Here is an 11,405-nt window from a genome sequence, read left to right as displayed (position 1 = left end):
AGAAGCAACAACTCCTCTTTCTCTGCCATCCGCTCCCCTCACAGCAGCTGCTAAACAGCAACCATGCATGAATGCATCTCCATCTATGTTGGCCAGGCTGGTGTCCAGATCAGCAATGCCTGCTGGAAGCTCTGCTGCCTAGAACATAAGATCCAGCCTGATGACCAGATGATGCCAAATGACCACTGTGGGGTGGGAGGGAAATGACTCCTTCAACACCTTCCTCAGTGAGAGGCACTAGCCAGCATGAGCCCAGGGCAGTGTTTATAAACATAGTACCCACAGTCATGGATGAAGTTCACCTTGGTACCTACCGCCAGTGATTCCACCCTAAGCAGCCTGTCACAGGCAAGGAAGATGCTCCCAATAACTATGCCCACAAGTGCTACACCTGTGGCAAGAAGATAATCAACCTCATCTTATACCAAATTCAGAAACTGGTTGATCAGCACAAAGGTCTTCCAGGCTTCTTGCTTTTCCACAGCTGTGTTGGAGGAACTGGCTCTAGCTTCCCCTCCCTGCTGATGGAATGTCTCTCTGTCAATTATGGAAAGAAGACCAGGCTGGAGTTCTCCATTACCCAGGCCCCCAGGTTTCCACAGCTGTAGCTGAGCCCTACAACTCTGTCCTCATCACCCATATCACCCAGGAGCACTCTGTGCTTTCTTGCTTGACAATGAGGCCATCTATGACACCTGTCATAGAAACCTTGAGATTGGGTGCCTACTATACTAACCTAAATAAGTTAATAGGTCAAAGTGTGTTCTCTCTCACTGCTTCCTAAAGATTTGATGGAGTCCTGAATGCTCATCTGACCAAATTCCAGCACAACCTGGTGCCCTATCCTCATATCCACTTCCATGTGTCCACATATGCCCCTGTCATCTCTGCTGAGAAAGCCTATCATGAACAGCCTTCTGTGTCAGAGGTCACCAATGTGTGTTTTGAGCCAGCCAATCAGATGGTGAGATGTATCATGGGAATGTGGTTCCCAAAAATGTCAATGCTGCCATTGCCACAATCAAGACCCAGTGCAGCATCCAGTTTGTGGACTGGTGCCTCAATGGCTTCAAAGTTGGCATTAATTACCAGCTTCCCACTGTGGTGCCTGGTGGAACCCTGGCCAACATACAGCAAGCTGTGTTCATTCTGAGCAACACTTTAGCTATTGCTGAGGCCTGGTCTCACCTGGACCCCAAGTTTGGCCTGATGTACACCGAGCATGCCTTTGTTCACTAGTGCATGAGTGAGAGCATGGAGGAGGGACAGTTTTCTGAAGGCTTTGAGGACATGGCTGCCCTTGAGAATGATATGAGGAGGTCGATGTGGATTCTGTTGAAAGAGAAGGTAAGGAAGGAGAGGAATGCTAAAGTCAAAATGTCACAACAATGCTGCTTTTACAGGGATGCTTATTCTGTTTTAAACATTGAAAAGTTGTGGTCTGACCAGTTAATTTGAATGTAGCAGTGTTTACTCACATACAATTACTGGCCTTTGCTTTAAAACACAACGCTTTGTTACAGACCCAAACTGTTCATTTCTCTGATGGGTTTGAGAAAAGTATTCCCTGTCTTAAATGAAAAAAAGAAAAAGAAATAGTAATGATCCTAAAGAGTCTATCACATTGATAGCTTCCAGGTTGCCATAAGGGACAACATTGGCAAAGTTGGAAGAGATAGGATCACTACTAAAAGGCCATGGTCTTGGGAGGCAACACTCTGTCAATATATGCAATGTGAAAGGGAGTTTGCATTGCACAGGACTTTGCAGGAATTGTCTCATACACTTGAATTTGGTGGAAATAAGAAGGACCCATGGATATGAACAACAGGGTGGGGATTGACTGTAGGAGCAGGCAGCGGGTGGGGATCAGGGGAGAGCAATGGGGAGAAAATTGGGGCAACTGTAATTGAACAACAATAAAATGAAATAAATAGAAAAAATACCAGAAACATTCAAAAAAGAAAATCCTCTCAAAATACTATCATTTTTTTTAAATGAAGTTATGTTTGTGAATGGCTTGTGCTACTTAAAGTCAAGCTGGCCAAAAGCACTGAAGATATTTTTGATAAAGGACACTCTATAATGAGTAATCAGCTCATCAGAAATCAGGGAATTTGGTTTCACGTGAGGAGGAGAAATGGGAAAGCAGAAACAACAAACAAAGGCAAATCAGCAGAAAAGAATCAAAGATCTGCAAAATCATGGCACAAAACATTTCATTTCATCATTTAATCTAAGCATTTGGAGAAAAATTTAGTTGGAGTATTTGTCTAATCCCTTCTAATTATCATTCCTAAACATTACATAATATATACTCTTTAAGTATATCCTCAAGTTTTCATTGAAATGTGTCCTGATCAAATAGGTCTTTTTCAAAAAGTCTCCTTTATATTTAATCTTACAACATGCTATAGACATCTGGCACTGCTGATCCTCCTCACTCTATTTTTTCAATAACACTAATCAAGTTCTTACATACAAATTGACTTATTTGTGGTTCTGTTTTTTTAAAGCCTGTCTCCTCTCACTCTAAGTGGAAACAGTCAGTCCTGTTTATGTGTATATCATCTGTACATATATGTAAGTAGATGATTTGCTGAGTGGAAGGAACTGGAAAACTCCAAAAGTAATCTCAGAGTAGAGAAGACCTTTTAAACCATAGCTTAAAACCCAAAAGAAAAGAATAAAATGTTTCATGACAAAAATGTTTTCATGACAAATGGCGATCTGAGAGCTAATGAATTTTTACTCTATATTTTTGTACTATATTTTTTAAATGTTACTTTTTAAATAAAGATTGCATTATGTTAAAGTGTGTAGTTTTTGTTTATCTGGCACTCACATTTGTTTTCGTCGGCGTCGTCGTCGTCGTCGGCAGCCGTCCGTCTGGAGAGACGATGGCGTAGCTTCTTGAGAGTCTATCTGCACCGCCGAGAATGGCTGTGCAGTCCGATTCGGGAGTGACAATCCCTGCCGCACTTGGTACAGGTGAAGGCAGATGGCTGTTGTTGCTGCTGCTGACGCTGCTTCCGCCTCGATCTTTTCTGGACCGCCTCCTCGTTGCGCGCAGCCTCCGCGCGTGATGTACCTTGCCTGACCGCGAGCCTCCAGGCTAGGCGGTCGTCTGCTTGAACTTCCCATGTGTTGAGATTGATGGAGCATTGTGTCATGTCCTTTTTGCAGATGTCTTTGAACCGCAGTTTTGGGCGCCCTGTCATCCTCTGGCCTTCTGCTAGCTCGCCGTAGAGGAGGTCTTTGGGGATACGGCCTGCATCCATTCTTTTGACATGGCCGAGCCACCTGAGGCGTCTCTCGCTAAGAACTGCATGCAAACTGCTCATGTTGGCTCGCTTCAGCACCTCGGTGTTGGGGACCTTATCCTGCCAGGCGACATGCAGGACGCGTCGCAGGCACCTCATGTGGAAGCTGTTGAGTTTCCTTTCGTGCCTTGCGTAGGTGGTCCACGTCTCGCTGCCATAGAGGAGAGTGCTGAGTACGCAGGCTTGGTAGATGCGCAGTCTGGTTTTCTCAGTGAGGCTGGAATTGTTCCACACTCGCCGGTTCAGTTTGGCCATAACTGTGGCTGCCTTGGCGATTCTCCGGTTGACCTCCAAGTCAACTGACAGAGAGCTCGAGATGGTGGACCGGAGGTAAGTGAAGTCGTTGACAACCTCCAGGGTGTATCCGTCGATGGTGATGCATGGGGGAGTCCCCGTGCCTTGAGCCATAACGTTCGTCTTCGTCAGGCTGATGGCTAGTCCGAACTCCTTGCATGCGTGGGAAAGGCAAGTGACTAGCTGCTGGAGTCCCTCTTCGGAGTGTGATGTCAAGGCTGCGTCGTCGGCGAAGAGCATCTCACGGATGAGCACCTCTTTGACTTTGGTCTTGGCTTTTATAGTACCAAGATTACTGAAAGTAGGGAAAGAGACTTCTAAACTCTCTTATCTTTTTTATCTGACATATCTATCATACAGAAGAAAGGAATTACCTGTACTCACTTTTTATTTAATATAACATACCAGACCTTTCCCTGGTTAATGTTTTTGTTATAGGCTGAACTTGCCCTCCAAAAAGATGAGTTGAAGTCATACTCCCCAGTACCTCAGAATGTGACCTTATTTGGATAGGGTTGTTGCAGCTGTGATTAGTTGGGATGAGGCCATAAGGGAATAGGGTAGGCCTTTAATGCAATATGACTGATGTTCTTATAAAAAGAAGAAAATTTGTAAACAGAGATGGAGACACACAGAGGCAGAGAATGGGGTGATGCAGCTGCAAGCTAAGGAACACCAAGGACTAATGGCAGGAGATCCAAGATGGCAGTGGAGTAGGTGGATGTTATATTCACCTCTTTCCAGGACCAATGTCCAATTAGAACTAAAATATAGAGCTAACAACCTGAATAACCAAATGGAGACTAGATCAAGAGAAGTCTTTTAACCAAAGATTTATAGAAGAAGCCACACCAAGACACAAATATGGTTAGCCCTGCTCCCATTGACGGCAGCTGAAATTCTGGAGAGATGCCTCAGCTGCAAAGGTTCCCCATGAGAAGTGTGAGATCTCAACCCCAAGACAGCCTCCCCAGCCCAGAGCACCAGAGTCAGGAAGAGGTGCCCACGTAACATCAGGCTGTGGAAATCAGTAGGGATTCTGTATGCCAGGGAGAGACAGCAGGCTGCTAGAGACACAGGCACCCTCTTAAAGGCCGATGCACAAAATCTCATTTGCAGACACTCACCCTGGGCTCTGGTGGAGGAAGGGTGGAGCAGACTAGATCCACATGAGTAGAGGCTGGGGTTTGTGACTTTGGGGACAGAGTTGAAGGGACAACAGCCAGGACTGAGTCATTCCCCCACACCGCAGACACCTTGTTTATTGGGTGCAGCATTCCCCTCCATAGATATCAGCCTGGGGGAAAGCAATAGCTCCACCCTCTGACTCCCTATAGCCTGCCACTTAGAGTTGACACCCTGCTAAGGAATCAGCTGCCTGGGCTGGGGTGTAGAGGTCTGGGCAGACTCAGTGTCAGTGACTGACTAGCGTGGCTTTGGGGCTGGGACTATTTCCCCCACTTTCCCATGAACCTAGTTGCTGCCTCTTGCTCATAGGAGATCACTACCCTTACTCTCCTGGCAGCCCCTCTTCTGACTCCTGGTGGCTCCACCCTGCTGAGGTCTGAGTATAATGTGTGGCTCTAGGGTAGGGACCACTATGCTCACCTTCCCCCAAGCTTGGCCAGCACCTGCCCCCCATGGGAAACCCACCAGCCACATCCTCCCAACTCCTGGTGGCCCCACCCTACTGAACAAGGTATATGCTTCACTTATTTTTGAGTTTCTTCTTCAGTGTCTTATAACTTTTCATGTACAATTTCTTTCATATTCTTGGTAACATTTATTCCTAGGCACTTTGGGGGGTGTAATTGGAAATGAGATTGTTTTCTTAGTTTCCCTTTCTGCTGGTTCATTATTGGTGTATAAAATGCAACTGATTCTTGAATATTTATTTTGTAACCTGCTACTTTACTGAATTCATTTATCTGTTATAGTAGTTTGTGTGTGTGTGTGTGTGTGGAATCTTTAGGGTTCTCTAAAGATTCAGTATCATGTCATCTATATATTACTTCTTCCTTCACAATTTGGATGTCTTTTATTTCTTCTTGTTGTCTGATTGATGTGGCTAGGGCTTCCAGTGCTATCTTGAATAAAAGTGGTAAAAGTGAACATTTCTGTCTAGTTCTTGATCTTAAAGGAAATGCTTATAGTTTTTGCCCATTGAGTATGATGCTGGCAGTAGGTTTGTCATATATAGCCTATATTACATTGAAGAATGCTGCCTCTATTCCTGCTTTGTTGACAGTTTTTATCATAAATGAGTACCGGATTTTATCAAATGCTTTTCTTGCATCTATTAATATGATCATGTGGTTTTTATGTTTCATTTGGTTTATGTGGTTTATTTATCATGTTTATTAATTTGTGGATATTGTTGCAACCTTGACTCTCCAGAATAAAGCCTGCATGATCGTGGTGTATGATCTTTTCAATGTATTGCTGTATTCAATCTGCTAATATTTTGTTGATGATTTTAGCATCTCTGTTCATCAGAGATATTGGCCTATCATTTTCTTTCTTTGTAGTGTATCTGTTTTGGGAATTAGGATAATGCTAGCTTCAAAATATGAGCTTGGGAATTTTCCCTCTTGAATTTTTGAAGTAGTTTGAGAAGAATTGGTTTTAACTCTTCTTTGAATGTTGGGTAAAATTCACCTGTGAAATCATCCAGTCCAGGACTTTTGTTTGTTGGAAGTCTTTTGAGTACTGCTTTAATTTCATTAGTTGTAATCTGTCTATTCAGATTTCCTAATGAGTCCTGATTTAGTTTTGGAAGACTGTATGTCTCTAGGAATTTATCAATTTCACCTAGGTTATCCAATTTACTCACATATAGTTGTTTGAAATATTTTCTTACAAGCTTTTCTGTTTTTTTTTTAAAGATTTTATTTATTTATTTTTAGAGCTAAGGGAAGGGAGGAAGAAAGAGAGGGAGAGAAACATCAATGTGTGGTTGCTTCCTGTACAACCCCAACTGGGGACCTGGCCTGAAACTCAGGCATGTGCCCTGAGTGGAAATCAAACCAGTGACCCCCTTTGGTTCACAGGCCAGCATTCAATCCACTGAGCCACACCAGCCAGGGCCAGCTTTTGTATTTTTTGGTGTCAGTTGTTACCTCTCCTCTGATTTTATTTATTTGGGTTCTCACTTTTATTTATTTATTTTTTTGATAAGTCTGGTTAGTTTTTCGATCTCGTTTATCTTTTTAAAAAACAAGCTGTCAGTGTCATTGATCTTTTGTATTATTTTTTAGACTCCATTTTGTATATTTATGACCTTATCTTTATTATTTTCTTCCTTCTACTCACTTTGGGCTTTGTTAGTGTTTTTTTGTTTGTTTGTTTGTTTTGTTTTGTTTTGTTTTTATGTTCCTTTAAGTGTAAAGCTAGGTTGTTTATTTTGAGATTTTTGTTCCTTGAGTTCGGCCTGTAATGCTATGACTTGCCCTCTTGGGACTGTTTTTGCTGTATCCCATTGATTTGGGGTTGTTGTGTTTTCATTTTCATTTGTTGCAAGGTGTCTTTTGTTTTCTCCCTTGATCTCATTGGTAATCCATTCATTGTTTAATGACATATTATTTGGCTTCCATGTCTTTGTGCGTTTTTCAGTTTTTCTCTTGTAATTGATTTCTAGCTTCATACCATTGCGGCCAGAGAAAATGTTTGAAATGATTTCAATCTTCCTAGAGTTATTGGGATTTGTTTTGTGTCCTAGCATGTGATCTATTCTAGAAAATATCCCATGTACACTTGAGAAGAATGTATATTCTTCTGCCGTGGGGTGAAATGCTATTGATGTATCAATTAAATCCTACTGATCTAGTGTGTCATTTAAGGCCACTTTTTGTTGATTTTCTGTTTGGAAGATCTATCCATTGATGTCAATGGGGTATTAAAATTCTCTACTATGGGATTTCCGGCCAAGATGGAGGCATAGACTGACACGCTCTGTCTCCCTCCACAACTAAGAGGACTACAACAACCACAAAACAAAAATAACCAGAAGTTCCAGAAAATACATGGAAGTCCAACATATGAAGTCATAAACAAGTGGTGCTCGTCCGGACAGGTAGGAGGGGTGAGCCTGTGGCTGAAAGATCAAGCTGTGCTGGAGGCGGCAGCTGCAGCAGCGAACAGCAGGATCCGGTAAGTAGACACCCGTATTTGAGGGGAGGAGAGAAGCGCCTGGGAGATCGCCCTGGCTGCAGACCAGACCCGTCAGCTCACGGTTCCAATGCTGCGGAAAACAGATCCCCATTGTCTCAGACTCTGAGGCCCAGAGGGCATGGGGACAGAGGAGGAGGCTCCCGGTATCTCAGCGGAGAGTAACAGCAGCAATCCTTCTTGGACCCCTGCCCCCACGCAAAGTGCCACAGTGTGGGAGAAAAGTCACCAGGTTGTGACGAGTACACAGGGCTCCACCCAATATAGTGTAGAAGGTGTGACAGCGCCCCACCCAAGAAGGAAGAATAAACAAAATGGTCAGAATGGCAGAATTAATGATTGAAATACCAGTCACGCAGCTAACCTAAAAAACAAAGGACTTGACAGATGAACAAATAAAGAATCTTTCTGAGGCTCATTTCAGAACTATAGTCATAAGGCAGCTTACAGACCTAACAGCGGGGCTGAATCAAGACAGGGAGGGAATGAAGGCTTGTCCTGCTGAAATGAACAAAAATACATACAAGACAAGTGGTGAGGAAGGGAAAGCCAGGGATCAAATCAACAAATTGGAACAGAGAGAGGGAACAAATAGCCAGGGCAGAAAGAGGAAACAAAAAGTGAGGAATATGAGGAGAGACTCAGAAACCTCTGGGACAGCTATAAGCAAACAAACATTCAAATTAATAGGATTGCCAGAGGGTGAAGAAGAAGAACTAGAAACTGAAAAATTATGTGAGAAAATAATGAAGCAGAACTTCCCTAACTTGGAGAAGGAAATAGACTTACAGGTCCAGGAAGCACAGAGAGTTCCAGAAAAACTGGAACCAGGGAGAACCACACCAAGACACATTATCATCAGAATGTCAAAAATTAAAGAGAAAGAGAAAATCTTAAAAGTAGCAAGAGAGAAGAAAAGAATTATGTACAAAGGGGTCCCAATTAGACTATCAGCTGATTTCTCAAAGGAGACTTTACAGGCAAGAAGGGACTGGCAAGAAATATTTGAAGTTATGAAAATCAAAAACCTACAACCATGATTACTCTATCCAACAAAGCTGTTATTCAGGATAAAAGGGCAGAGAAAGTGCTTCCAGGACAAAGTAAACTGAAGGAGTTCATTAGATCCAAACTACTGTTATATGAGATGTTAAAGGGTCTTGTTTAGAAGAAGGAGGATCAAAACTACAAACATTAACATGAAAACTGTATCACAACAACCAACAGCAGAAGCTAGGAAATCGAAACAAAGGCAAACTAAGTAGGCAATGAGAGTGGAAAAAGAAATATAGGTATGGGGAACATATTGGGGGAAGGTCAGCGGGGAGGGGGAAGGGCAAAAAGGGAGGGAGATGATGCAGGAATTAAGAAGCATAGTAGGAGGGAGTGGAGTAGACAGGAAGATGTTGAGAAGAACTATATGCACAACCAATGGACATGGACTAAAAGTGGGGGACAACTGGGATGAGGCAGGGTCACAGGGTGGAGGGTAGCAGAGGAAAAGAAATTGGGATAACACCAACAGCATAATCAATAAAAAATTTTTGATGGAAAAACATTAAATAAAATAATTTATATTTATAATAAAAAAAATCTCTACTCTGATTATATTACTGTCAATCTCTCTCTTTATGTTGATCAAGATTTGCTTATATGTTTAAGTGCTCCTGTGTTGGGTGTATTAATGTTTGCAAGGTTATATCCTCCTGTTGGATTGCTCCCTTTATCATTATATAGCATCTTTTTTTATCGCTTACTATAGACTTTGTTTTAAAGTCTACTTTGCCATGTATAAGTATTGCTACCCCACCCTTTTTTCCCTTTCTATTTGCATGAAATATCTTTTTCATCCTTTTATTTTATTCTGTGTGTGTCTTTCATTCTGAGGTGGTTCTGTTGTAGACAGCATATATATGGATCTTGTTTTCTTTTTCATTCAGCTATCATATGTCTTTTGATTGAAACATTTAAATCGTTTACATTTAAAGTAATTATTGATAGGTATGTAGTCATTGTCATTTTATTCTTTTAACTATATTCCTCTGTTTTTTGTTCTTTTTAAAGAAGACCCTTTAACATTTCTTAAAATACTGGGTTGGTGATAACAAACTCCTTTAGCTTTTTCTCATCTGGGAAACTATTTATCCTTCAATTTTTAAGTAATAGTTTTGCAGAGTAATGTAGTTATTAGTTGATCATTGTTTTTCATCATTTTGAATATTTCATGCCAGTCCCTTCTGGTCTGCAAAGTTTCTGTTGATAAATCAGCTGATAGTCTCAGGGGAGCTCTCTGGTAAGTAACTGTTTTTCTATTGCTGCTTTAAAGATTCTCTTTTTGTCTTTAAACTTTGCCACTTTTACATTGATGTGTTTTGGCGTGGGCCTCTTTGGGTTCATCTTGTTTGGGACTCTCTGTGCTTCCTGGACTTGTATGTCTACTTCTTTGACCAAATTTGGAAAGTTTTCCATCATTATTTCTTTAAATAGGTTTTTAATTCCCTCCTTTCTTTTTTCTTTTGGTACTTCTGTAATATGAATGTTAGTACATTTGATGTCATCCTAGTTCACAAAAGCATATATAACCAATACTCTAGTTTTAGTTTTCTTTTTCTTTCCTTTTTATGTGGGAATATATATTATAATCATACTTACACATACTATATATTACATATATGTGTATATGTGTATAAAACTGAGCAGCTCATTGATTTAATAGTACATAAACCCTTTTAGGTAAAAACATTAAAATCTTATTGATGCTTTTTAAATACTGCAAAGCTCCTTATTGACTAGATCCTAATTTATTCTGCCAATAGCTTGTCCCCACTTGTTTGTACCTACAAATAATACTTCAATGAACTTCTTTATTTTAATCTTAAAATTCCGGGTCCTAAATTGGTATTGCTGGACCATTTTATATGCTAAAAATAACTGTTGAATTAATTTCTTAATCTTTTACAGCAGCTCGCACTCTAAGCAGCAAGAAACGAGGATACCCTGTTCTCCATATCATCACTAGAAGCAGATATTTACTACTTTTCTTCTTTTTTCCAACCTGATAAGTGAAAACAGTATCTAATTTGTGTGTTAACCACCAACACTCTTTATTATGGTCAGCAAAGGTGGTATGGGCACAGTAGTAGTTCCCTAAGTTCACTGCTTATGGGTATCTCCTGGGGAGCACTTAGAAATGCTGATGCATGGCTTCAACATGGACCTACTGAATCTGAATCTTTGGAAAGGGGCCCAAGAATCTTTTTGTGTTTGAGCTGTAATTTCCCCAAGGGACTTTGACACAGCTATCTGGGCACATATCCATCAACAGGCAATTGAAACTCACAAACAGAGCCTTTTTAGACTTGCGTTTAAAACTAGATTTTAAAACTGTGATTTATAAATTAAATACTTGAGAAAACAATGTACAGGGTCATCATAGTTAGAAATTTTAAAAATACAATTCACATGAAAAGTTTTAATTGCATGATTTTTTGAAACAAGAGATCCCTGTGTATTTCTTTCTCTGCATCAGAGATGAAGCTCAAGATACAGGAGGCAACTATGAAGTAGATATTTTAAAATGACAATTTTCTGGCCCACTGTTAATTCCTTACAAAAGGGCAT

The 11,405-nt window shown here is 41.0% G+C and overlaps 1 pseudogene; it reads left to right on the top strand.

The window, feature by feature from the left end:
• Positions 1-63: 63 nt before the first annotated feature.
• Positions 64-2,815, top strand: LOC150020880 (tubulin alpha chain pseudogene; annotated as a pseudogene).
• The last annotated feature ends 8,590 nt before the right edge of the window (positions 2,816-11,405 follow it).

Source organism: Furipterus horrens, unplaced genomic scaffold (assembly GCF_987537825.1).
Source record: "Furipterus horrens unplaced genomic scaffold, mFurHor1.1.pri manual_scaffold_1, whole genome shotgun sequence".
Taxonomy (NCBI): Eukaryota; Metazoa; Chordata; class Mammalia; order Chiroptera; family Furipteridae; genus Furipterus; species Furipterus horrens.
This window is presented reverse-complemented; position numbering and strand designations above follow the sequence as displayed.